Source organism: Hordeum vulgare, chromosome 5H (genome assembly GCF_904849725.1).
Source record: "Hordeum vulgare subsp. vulgare chromosome 5H, MorexV3_pseudomolecules_assembly, whole genome shotgun sequence".
NCBI classification, from domain to species: Eukaryota; Viridiplantae; Streptophyta; class Magnoliopsida; order Poales; family Poaceae; genus Hordeum; species Hordeum vulgare.
Window position 1 is genome coordinate 405,341,011 of NC_058522.1, and position 11,998 is coordinate 405,353,008.

An 11,998-nucleotide genomic window follows, 5' to 3' on the forward strand; every position below is an offset into this window, starting at 1 on the left:
CCCGACGGCTGCGGCACCGTCGCGCGTGTGTGGAGCTCTAGTCGACGGCTCCTCTCCGACGGCCTGGGCGGGCGACCCCCTTCTGCGTGGAGGTGGTATTCGCACATGTCGGCTTGGCCGGCGGCGGCTCGCCAGATCCGGGCGGCTGTGGCCAAATCCAACCCTTTCAGGGTGGTTGCAGTGGCTTAGGCGTCCGACGGCTCCATTCGACGGGTGCGGGCGGGATGGCAGCCCGCCCTCTCGGGCTCTCGGCACTCACGTGGGTGGTTCTATGGTGGTGAGCGCCAGATGTGGCTCTGGCTTGTCTGCCTTGGCAGTCGGCAAGGATCGTGGTGTATCTACGTGGCGATGGCATATTCACAATGGTGGAGGTGTGCGGGTCAATGGAGTCCTGCGTCGGGTTGGGGGTCGTGCTTCTCCAGGTGCAAGCCTTGCTGGCGCTTGCCGGCAGGTGACGCCGATGCCCGTGGACGTCGCTTTCTCTTTTTGAAGGCGTTGTCGTGGAGGTTTCGCGTCCTGAACTCTCACGCCATGATCTTCGGGCGAAAGTCACGGTCCGTTGGAACGGACGACGACGACGTGTTCTAATGTTGTTTTCCCTCTTGAGGGCGCCATTTTGAAGAGCTTGGTCCCATTTGGACTTCTTGCAGGTTGGACGCGCACGACATTGCGGTCGTCAGGTGCCTGGCCGATGTGTGGGAGGTTGTGGCATCGCGTCTTGTGCGACGACGATGATGGTGGCAAGATATGCAGGGTCGTGACTTGTCTTTGTTCTCGATGGTCGGCCTGTTCCTGAGCGTGAAGTCGGAGCTATGAAGTTGCGGGGTGACACGGCGGCAACGATGCCACGCGATGTGCAGTTCGGAGTCCGTCAGTGCCAGGCGGGCTCCTTTTCTCCTCCGAGGCTCGTCATCAAAGTTCAAGCTGCCTGGTCTTCGATGTCGTCAGTCAATTGTTTGGCTTTGATCAGCAGTGCCTTGATGTCTTGTTCGGTCGAATGGGTCTTGACGGGTAGTCCGCATCGAAGTCGGAGTCGCTTCCTCGTGAAGAGGTGATGACGATGACATCGCACGTGATCTTGACGGTGTTCTTTTCTTGACTGTGTGTGTGAGTCTTTTTAGATGCTAGATTAGCCGGATGCCCTAATTTTTGAACGTGTTGTAACGGTTTTCTTCCGAACAATTTTCTTCAGCTTTAAAAGAAAATTGAAATTTTCTTCAGCTTTAAAAGAAAATTGAGATCCTAAGGGGCCGAGTTCCGGAAAAGACAATGCTCATGGTTTCAACTCGAAAACTGACCCGGCCTTTGCGTTCTCCGTATCTTCACCCCATGTCGATCGTACTTGCACCATCTTACTCTGACTCTGTGGCAGCACAAAATCAAACTCTGTTTCTCTTGATCTGCAACCCGATCTGGAGTTGCCTCACTCAAGGTCGTGTGTTGCTCACATGCAAATAATTCTAAGCACGTAGTAGTCATACGCAGTCTGGCAGGATGGATTTTCAACTGTAAAACAAATGGCGTCCAAAGTCCAAACCGCGTGCGCCATGCACCTGCTTCCAGCTTCAGATGTTTCTGACGATCAAACTTGTCGGTCCTGCCAAACGACGCTGATGGTTTTTAACTGAAACTGACTCGATCTTTTTTTTAAAAGGGAGGCAAAAGATTTGCCTCATGCATTAATCAAGAAGAGAGTAGCACAGAATTGCGATTACATGGCCACACAGGCCAAAATGAAAGATACAAAGTTATTAACCTCCTGGGGTGATGCATCCAAGAAACTTAGCTCCTGCTTTCGTTCATAATTGTGCATGTGACTTAATGTAAGTTACAACATGGGAAGGCAAAGATGCCTTGTTCTGAAAAACCCTAGCATTCCTTTCGTTTCAGATAGCCCAACAGACTAGCATCATGAGAGATTTGAAAGCCTTTTTGTGTGTGCTATTGGTTAGACCGTGAACATCCCAACAACTGTCAAGAGACGGAAGATCAACCCAAACATTGGTCTGTGATTGAAATCCAAGCCATTCATTGATGAAGTTCCAAATCCTGACTGAGTAGCGGCATTTGAAAAAGAGATGGGTAGCAGTTTCAGGAGCAGTCTTACAAAGTTGACAAAGGCCGCAATTTGGCCAGCCCTTACGGGCTAGTCTATCTGCGGTCCACACTCGGTCTTGGATGATTAGCCATGAAAAGAGCTTAATTTTTGGCGGCGTCCAGACCTTCCATACCCTCACGGGCATGTCTGATTTGATCAACCCCGCAAATTGCATCCTGTAGGCCGTGGCGGCAGAGTAACGTCCATCTACCGTGAATTTTCATCGAATGACATCCTTCGTGTCTATCTCCAATTGGATCTCCTGAATCTTGGGGTATGTGCATCTCACATCCAATCTCCGTCGAACGTGCACCTCACATTCCACTTGTATTTTCCTTGGTCTGCAGTTCTGCGGCCCGATCCGTAGATGATCTCAATCCGTCAGAGCACGACGCCGTGATGCTCACATGCGACTGATTCCAAAACTGTACTTGCACGCAGTCTGACAGCAAGGTTGATTTTTAGCTGTAATACAACACATCGCCGGCCGGCCGGCGTAATACAGCAACTAGATCGAGATCGAAACCGCTGTGCACCCAGCTTGAAAGCTGCTCGATGCGAAAGCCTGTCGAACAACGATGACCCAGAACATGAATTTGTTCGAAAAGCAGAGTAATGCTGCCGCCATTTCCTCCAGCAATCTGACCAAGCTGCTCGTATCGAAACATGCAGCGCTACAAAATGTTCGACGTTTCGAGGAATCCGACGGGAGAGACCAGCTCTCAGCAATCTTTCTCACGGTAAAATGTACTCCTAAATATGAGTGCATTGGTGTTGGTACAGCATGAAAGTTCAATACTAGTGAATGCATCACACCTGCAAAAAAAGAATTAACAAGAAGAATGCATTACAAATAGGAACTTCCTGGTATACTATAATAGGATGGAACAAATGAATGAATGCACGGGACTAATGCTATTTTTTTTAAGAGGAGGATCATAGCCCTTGGCTTATGCATCAATCGATGCATGCAATTATTTTATTAATCAAGTAACCAAACTGAACTAATGTTACTAACTTCTGCATGATTATCCGAAAAAGGGTTTTCCTTCGCTTTGTATTACAAAGCAACCAACCGATACAGTCAACCGCAGGTGCTGGGACGGAACCAGCACAATCACACTCAAAAGAAACGAAAAAGAAACAACAAGAGAAAAATGCCGACAATGGCGGATCGACGGAAACGAAGACACTTCACGACCACTGCGCCCACCGAAGATCTCCCACCAAGCTCCAAGGCTCCGAAGCACCGGTACCAATCAACACCTCCAAGAAGGACCGCGACGATGACGACGCTGCTGTTAAGGGTTTCCCCCGGTACGTGACGAGGCAAGAGGAAGGGTCACCCCCGACGCCCTCCAGGAAGGTCCGACGGCACAGGCGTCGCCGCGTCGGTGTCGGCCAGGCCAACGAGGTTTCCCCCGATCCCAACCTTCACCTCGGATGCTCCAGAGCCTGTCACCAAACCGACCACCATCTTGCGCCACCGCGGTCATGAAGCCTCCACGCCGTCTCACCATGGCACCATGAAGTGAGGCCTGCACAGCGGGGAATAGGAGCCGGGACTAGGGGCCACAACACCGTCGGCACGGGGGAGGGTACAACCTCCACCGTCGACGACGGTAGACGACCGGGCACAATAACAGGAGCATACCAGGCCGTGGGCCCACATGCCCGCCCGGGCTCTCCACGTCCGTAAAGCTCCAGCCATCGCGCTGCAGCAGGCGTGCCTTCGGCGTCGCCGCCCCCCGTCCGAGCTGCTCCTCCTCCTCACCACGCAGACGACGATGAAGCCACGTCGGGAGTCGGCCCTCTAGGACCCAGATGGGGCCCACAGAGCCCAGATCTAGGCCGTGGGCGCGCCACCGGCCAACCTGTGTCACCACTCGGCCCGGGCATAAAAACCGACAAACCGAAAACTGAACCGAAACCGAAATAACCGAATTTTTGGTTTATTTAGTATGGGCAGGAAAATTCGGTTAGCTATGCTAAAAACCGAATCTAATTCGGTCGGTTCGGTTTTTAAATCGGTTAACCAAAGTAGAAACCGAAAAGCAGCCCATTCCCCCCCCCCCCCCCCGGCCCAGGCTTTCAGCCTTTCACCACGCAGGCCACCTAGGCCCTAGCAAAACCTAACGACCGCACCCCCACTCGGCCACTCCCTTCCCGCAGCCGCAACACACCCCGCAGTCCTACCGCACCCGGCAATATCGCAGGCCAGCACCCCGCAGCGCAGAGGCACAGACCTAGATCGTGGTTGCGTCGCCGTCGCCCAGGTCAGTCGCCGCCGGCCCGCCGCCGTCGCCGCCCCTACTCGACCACTCCACTAGTTCCTCACCAAGGAAGAAGCCGCCGCCACCCCTACTTGCAGCACGTCAGCAGACTCTCGCAGCAGACCCACAGCCCACAGGTAATACACTCGGCCCCTACTACTCTCGGCTCGGCCCCTACTGGATCAAGAGCATGTGCAGGATCTCACCACCCGCATCTGCAGGACTGCAGGATCACATCAGTCGCATCTACATGAGCTCACCGGTGTCTTCTCCAATTCGTCACGACGTCTTCCACGGGAGAAACTGAACATTCAATCAATGTAAGAACTAAGAATCCCAATATCACATCCCTTGTGTGCATTTTTTGTTTCATTGGTGAGATCAGTAGATTAGGTCCTGCACTAGGTTCAGTAGATTAGGTCCTTGTTTATTTTTTGTCTATTATGTGTAAATCAGTAGATTTGGTTCAGTAGGTTCAATATACTTATGTGTAAATCAGTAGACTAGGTTCAGTAGATTAGGTCCTTTGTTTAATTTGTGTCTATTATTTGCTGATTTTCTGATGCACTTGTTTAATTTTTGTCTATTATTTGTAGATGGTTGAACCTGGTGGGTTTGGTGATAATGAGATGACAGAAGAGGAGATGCAAATTTATGAGGAAGAAGAACGGAAGAATGAGGAGTTTGAAAAGAAAAAGAAAGAGATGGATGAACGACCTGAAAGAAGGCTGATGAAAAAAAGATCACCGATGTGGGATCATTTTTCTGAGGTGCTAGTTGCTGGTCGCCTCACATTTGGAAAGTGCAACTATTGCAACCGTAATATCAAGGCCGTCCCACATTTAAACGGTACATCTGCCTTAAACAGTCATTTTAATACTTGCAAGCATAATCCTCATAATTAAAAGAATAAGAAGCAAGGTACTTTGCAAGTAATCCAAGGAGAAAGTCCTTCGGTGCATAAATTTGATCCTGAATTACTAAGGAGAGCTATTGCTAAGATGATTATAGTAGATGAGCTTCCCTTTGCATTTACTGAAAAATCTGGTTTTAGAGAAGTTATGGCAATTGCTTGTCCACGTTTCAATATGCCTTCTAGAAGAACATGCACTAGGGATGTTGTGAAGCTTTATTTTGAAGAGAGAGCAAAGCTGAAACTTTTTTTCAAACAATCATGTCAAAGAGTTTGTCTCACTACTGATGGTTGGACTTCTCAAACACAAGATTGTTATATGGCACATTTCATTGATCCTGAATGGAATTTGCACAAGAAGATCATTAGCTTTTTCCTAGTAAAAGGTCATAAGGGAGATGATATTGGAAAAGCCTTAGAGCAATGCTTGATGGAGTGGGGAATAAACAAAGTTATGACAATAACTGTTGATAATGCTAGCGCGAATGATGGTGTTGTAGGTTACATAAGGAAGAAAATGATCAAAACTGGAAATAGCATAGCTGAAGGTAAATATTTTCATATGAGATGTGTTGCCCATATTATAAATCTGATTGTTACTGACGGTCTAAAAGAGTTGGATGAATGAGTTAAGCGTGTGCGAGCTGCGGTTAGATATATAAGACATGGGCCATCTAGAATTGCAAGATTTAAAGAGCTTGCTGAGTTAGAAAAGGTGGACAGCGAGGCATTCTTGAGTTTGGATGTATGCACTAGATGGAATTCCACGTACCTAATGTTAAAAACTGCAATCTTCTATGAGAAAGTGTTTGCAAGGTATGAGGAAAAAATCCACTATATACATTGGATTTAAACAGTGAGAAAGCTCCTGGTACTCCTGTTGATAGTGACTGGGAGAATGCTAGGAAAATGGCTGAATTTCTTGGCCGTTTTTATGCTAACTCTTAGTGTTTCTGCCACACTCCATGTGACCGTGAACCAATTCATTATGGATATTGCTGAAATAAATGTTCTGTTGGAAGAGTGGGCTGATAGTAATGATGTTTTGCGGCAACTAATGGCCAACAAAATGCAAGTTAAGTATGATAAGTATTGGGGACGTTGGCATGATGTTGGAGCATATATCTCCATATGTGGTTTTGGTACTTGATGACAATTCCTATGGACTAATGGTTGCCTTAAGTTACATTTATAGGATTTGTCCATAGGCACTTCTTGAAGTCCATATGTTGGGTTCAAGGAGTTTATATGATGACCAAGATGGTATTCAAGGTATTATCCAAAGAATGGTCATAGAGACACATGGTTGATCAAGATCTCAGACAAAGAGTAAATCAAGATGATCAACACACAAAGCGTACAAGATGTATCGAGAGGGATCAAGTGATCCCATGGTATGGTAAGCATTGTCCATTACGTGTTTGTGTACTAACCCATGGTCTTCGTGAGAGTTCTATGTGGGGGTTAGGTGTGTTTCCATGGGCTTGCGTCAAAGGAAAGATCTCATACAACCCATGGAGTATGACGTCAAGTTGTGATCATCATCAATGGTTGATCAAGATCTCAGACAAAGAGTAAATCAAGATGATCAACACACAAAGCGTACAAGATGTACCGAGAGGGATCAAGTGATCCCATGGTATGGTAAGCATTGTCCATTACGTGTTTGTGTACTAACCCATGGTCTTCGTGAGAGTTCTATGTGGGGGTTAGGTGTGTTTCCATGGGCTTGCGTCAAAAGGAAGATCTCATACAACCCATGGAGTATGACGTCAAGTTGTGATCGTCATCAAGATTGCGTTGTGCAAGTTCAAGTGGATCAGCACGAAGATAGCATGCTTGAAGCTTGCCGTCCATTGTGGTGGCAATGGACTTGTGAAGATATGCTGAAGAGTGGCTCACCCATAGTGAGTATGGGGGAGCAATCAACTAGTCTTCATCAAGCCAACACAATCAAGAAAGGTGGTCCATCTTGAGGAAGCCAAGATCATCATCATCTATCTCAAGAGGACGAGGTGCAAGGTATAGGTTTGCCCTTGATAGGTTTTCTGGTTAGGATAGATTGCTGTTCTATCAAGGGGGGCTCTCAAGTGAGTAGCTTGATCGTATCGTTCGTTGAGAGCTCAAACCATTTGCATCCTTGAATCATACTTCTTGGTTCTTGTGTGGTGTTTCTCTTTGTGAGTTTTAGAGCTTATGGTCATCTTCGTGACAAGCTCGAGTTCATCGAAAACGGAGTCCATATGCATCTACTATGATGTTTTCGATGTTGGAGTTTTTGCCGGTTCTTCATTCATAGAGATCTCACATCTCTAGATCTTTGGCATATTCATAACCGCATGGTCTTAATATTTGTGTCGCTGTTTGGATAGCCCTTGTCGTCCTGAATCCAACAAGCTTGGGTTTGCTCGATTCGGAGCTCGTATGCGAAAGTTATGGCTGTTTCAGTGGCGAGCGGTAGTACCGCTGGACCTAGCGGTAGTACCGCTAGAGTTGGCGGTAGTACCGCTGGCTCGTGGTAGTACCGCCCCTGGTCAGCGGTAGTACCGCTCCAGGAGCTTAGTACCGCCTGCCTAGCGGTTGTTCGTGGACGGACCTTTTTGCGAAGACTTTCTTGGCGGTGGTAGTGCCTTTGCACTACCAGGGGCCCAGCGGTAGTACCGCTGGGGCCAGCGGTAGTATCGCTGGAGTGCCAGCGGTAGTACCGCTGCAGCTAGCGGTAGTACCGCTAGCTGGCGGTAGTACCGCTGGAGTGACAGCGGTAGTACCGCTGCAGCTAGCGGTAGTACCGCTAGCTGGCGGTAGTACCGCTGGAGTAACAGCGGTAGTACCGCTGGAGTGCCAGCGGTAGTACCGCTGCAGCCAGCGGTAGTACCGCTGGAGCTCGGGCAGAGAGTGGGGGTAACGGTCTGATTCTTCCCCCCACTATATAAAGGGGGTCTTCTTCCCCCTTGGCCTTATCCATCTGTTGAGCTCTTGTTCTACCTCCATTGTTGACATTCTTAGAGCTTGCTTACTCTCAATCCCTCCAATGATTCTTGCTTGTTCTTGAGGGAAAAGAGAGAGGAGATCTAGATCCACATCTCCACCAATCACTTTCTCCTCTATGTGAGTGGAACCCCTTGGATCTTGATCTTGGAGTTCTTTGTGAGCTCCTTGTTCTTCCTCTCATATTTCTCCATAGCTTTTGTTGTTGTGGAGGGATTTGAGTGTGAGGGACTTGACCACTTCGTGTGTTCTTGCCATTGCATTAGTTGCATCGGTTTGAGTTCTCCACGGTGATACGTGGAAGTGAGAAGTTGAGAAGCTTACTACCTTTGGTACTTAGTACCCTTGACATTGTTCTTCGTGGATGCTTTGGCGTCCTAGAAGCTTGGTGGTGTCTCGGAGCTCAATCATTGTGGTGTGAAGCTCCGGGAAGCGTCGATGTCTCCAATTAGGTTGTGGAGATTGCCCCGAGCAATTTGTACGGGTACCGGTAACCGCCCCCAAGGGTTGCCACGTGTACGGGTTCGGTGACCGCCCCCAAGGGTTGCCACGTGTACGGGTTCGGTGACCGCCCCCAAGGGTTGCCATTTGTACGGGTTCGGTGACCGCCCCCAAGGGTTGCCATTTGTACGGGTTCGGTGACCGCCCTCAAGGGTCCCTTAGTGGAATCACGGCATCTTGCATTGTGCGAGGGTGTGAGGAGATTACGGTGGCCTTAGTGGCATCTTGGGGAGCATTGTGCCTCCACACCGCTCTAACGGAGATTAGCATCCGCAAGGGTGTGAACTTCGGGATACATCATCGTCTCCCCGTGCCTCGGTTATCTCTTACCCGAACCCTTTACTTATGCACTTTACTTTGTGATAGACATATTCTTTATTGTAATATATCTTGCTATCACTTAGTTGTTTATCTTGCTTAGCATAAGTTGTTGGTGCACATAGGTGAGCCTAGTTGTTGTAGGTTTTGTGCTTGACATATTAAACGATTAGTTTTATTCCGCATTTGTTCAAGCCTAAACCTTAACTATTTTAAAGCGCCTATTCACCCCCCCCTCTAGGCGACATCCACGTCCTTTTCACATGAGGAGGCGGACATTGTGACTGAAAAGTGGAAGGGTAAAGGAAAGAAAAAAGAGGAGGAGAATGTGAACATGTTTGTATTTGCTGCAGCTGTTCTTGATCCAAGATTCAAGCTAACAAATTTCACAAAGCTAGCAATTGAAGAAATGTATGGTGAAATAAATGTAGACAAAGCTTGGGAGGCGGTGAAAACATTTGTGTATGCTTTGTTTGAAGAGTACAAAGCTAAGTATTCTCCAAGTGATGCAGGTAAGCAAGTGGGTGCTCCACAATCTGAACCAGCTCAAAAAAGGGAAGGAAAAAAATTGGTGTCTCGGATTAATAAGAAGTTGAGAGCTAGTGGTGGTGAAACTAGCATGAGCAAATCTGAATTGGAGAAATATTTGCATGAGGAGAATGAAGTAAATAGGGATGATTTTGACATTCTAAAATGGTGGAAGAACAATGCTGCTAGATTCCCAATATTGGCAAGAATGGCCCGTGATGTGTTAGCTATTCCGGTATCAACGGTTGCGTCAGAGTCGGCATTTAGCACAAGTGGACGCATCCTAAATGATTTTAGAACCTCCCTTACGCCATTCATGGTCCAAGCTCTTGTTTGTACCCAAGATTGGCTAAGGGTTTCGATTACTCTCGACACTGAAGATGAGGAGGAATTGTTAATCTTGGAAAAGGGTAATATGTTGTGATTGTTTTCCTATATAATTTTGTTTATTTCTGATTTCCTATGCTAATTATATGTTTATTTCATTCTTTTTCAGAACTTATTGAAGAGTTTGGTAGTACAAATTCATCTAAGTCAAAGGCAAGCAGTAGCAAGTCTGTTTGCAAGCCATCTTGTCCACCTCCATCCTCTACTTAACGTTGGTAAGTGAGTTGCAAGTAATTGTTTTGCTCTTGTTCAAAAGAATGAAAGATGCACAACACAACCAGATTTGCTTCATAGTCTTTTTGTTTTGCTCTTGTTCAAAAGAATGAAAGATGCATAACACAACCAGATTTGCTTCATAGTCTTTTCGTTAGGTATGATTCAAAAGAATGAAAGATGCACAACACAACCAGATTTGCTTCATAGTCTTTTTGTTTTGCTCTTGTTCAAAAGAATGAAAGATGCATAACACAACCAGATTTGCTTCATAGTCTTTTCGTTAGGTATGATTCAAAAGAATGAAAGATGCACAACACAACCAGATTTGCTTCATAGTCTTTTTGTTTTGCTCTTGTTCAAAAGAATGAAAGATGCACAACACTACCAGATTTGCTTCATAGTCTTTTCGTTAGGTATGATTCAAAAGAATGAAAGATGCACAACACAACCAGATTTGCTTCATAGTTTTTTCGTTAGGTATTATTCAAAAGAATGAAAGATGCACAACATAGCCAGATTTGCTTCGTAGTTTTTTGTTTTACATATATGAAGTTCTTTCAATTGATTCATGTACACTATACAGAACATCACAGATTTGCACATCACCTGGCTGGAACTTGGGAGTTGGAAACTTGGGATGATCATGATTCTCCGGACATGTCAAGATGCTCCTATTCATGTGTTGTGTGTGTCTTAAAGTGTAATAATATGAGCATTTCAGGTTATTATTGTTGGACTATGTATTGTGTCGAGAGGCTGAGAGGCTGAGACTATTATTATATTGTTGGACTTCGGTATGTGTTGTGCTTCGGCCTAAGACTATTATTGTATTGTTGGACTTGGACTATGTGTTGTGCTTCGGCCTGAGACTATTGTTGGATTATCACTTATTGTTGGATTATATTTTTCCTGTTATTATTATTGGATTATCACTTATTGTTGAATTATATTTTTGCTGTGAATATGTTCTATATTGTGCATTTTAACAATTTTGCGTCGTTATGCTGTCAAATTTTTCGATGAAAACATGCATATTAGTATGTAAGTGCATTTTCTGGACCTGAACCATACTTCGGTGGAAACCGAAAACCGAACCGAAATTTCGGTTAACCGAAATTTTCGGTTAGTTACATTTCGACTCTAAATTCGGTTTTCACTTTTCAAAACCGAATTCACAAAAAACCGAACAGCAGAAACCGAAATTTCAGTTTCTACCGAACGCCCAGGCCTAGTCACCACGCCGTCTCATCGCCAAGGGGCAACACCACCACCTCGCACGTCGCCGGCCACTGTTGCCGGGTCGCCGGACCGTCGTCGAGCCAAGGACGATATGGTGGGTCACTTCCGCATGATTATCACACACCATATGGTCGTGGCCGCTAGCTAAAAATCAACCAGCCAACATTATGTAATTATCTGTGAAACCTAACATAAACAATTAAATACTTACTCCGTTTTTAAATGTAAGTATTTTTAAATTTTTTATTATAAACTACATACGGATATATATAGACATATTTTAAAATATAGATTTACTCATTTTATTTAGTATGTAATGTGTAATAAAAAATTATAAAAACTCATATTTAAGAACGAAGGGAGTACTTGGATGATACGTATACTACAACCAACCCCTCCAATCAACATGGCTAAGAAGCGTGCGTATGCATGTACTTCCTCCATTCCTAAATATAGGTCTTTTTAAAGATTTTACAACGGATTACATACGAAACAGAATGATTGAATCTATACACTAAAATGTTGGGGAACGTCGCA

The 11,998-nt window shown here is 46.0% G+C and overlaps 1 long non-coding RNA gene across 1 annotated transcript; it reads left to right on the forward strand.

Moving 5' to 3' along the window:
• The first annotated feature begins 9,892 nt into the window (after positions 1-9,892).
• LOC123452112 lies at positions 9,893-10,893 on the forward strand. The gene is made up of 3 exons (XR_006632567.1): positions 9,893-10,029; positions 10,116-10,221; positions 10,816-10,893. It is a non-coding gene; the product is annotated as an uncharacterized LOC123452112 (long non-coding RNA).
• Positions 10,894-11,998: the final 1,105 nt, after the last annotated feature.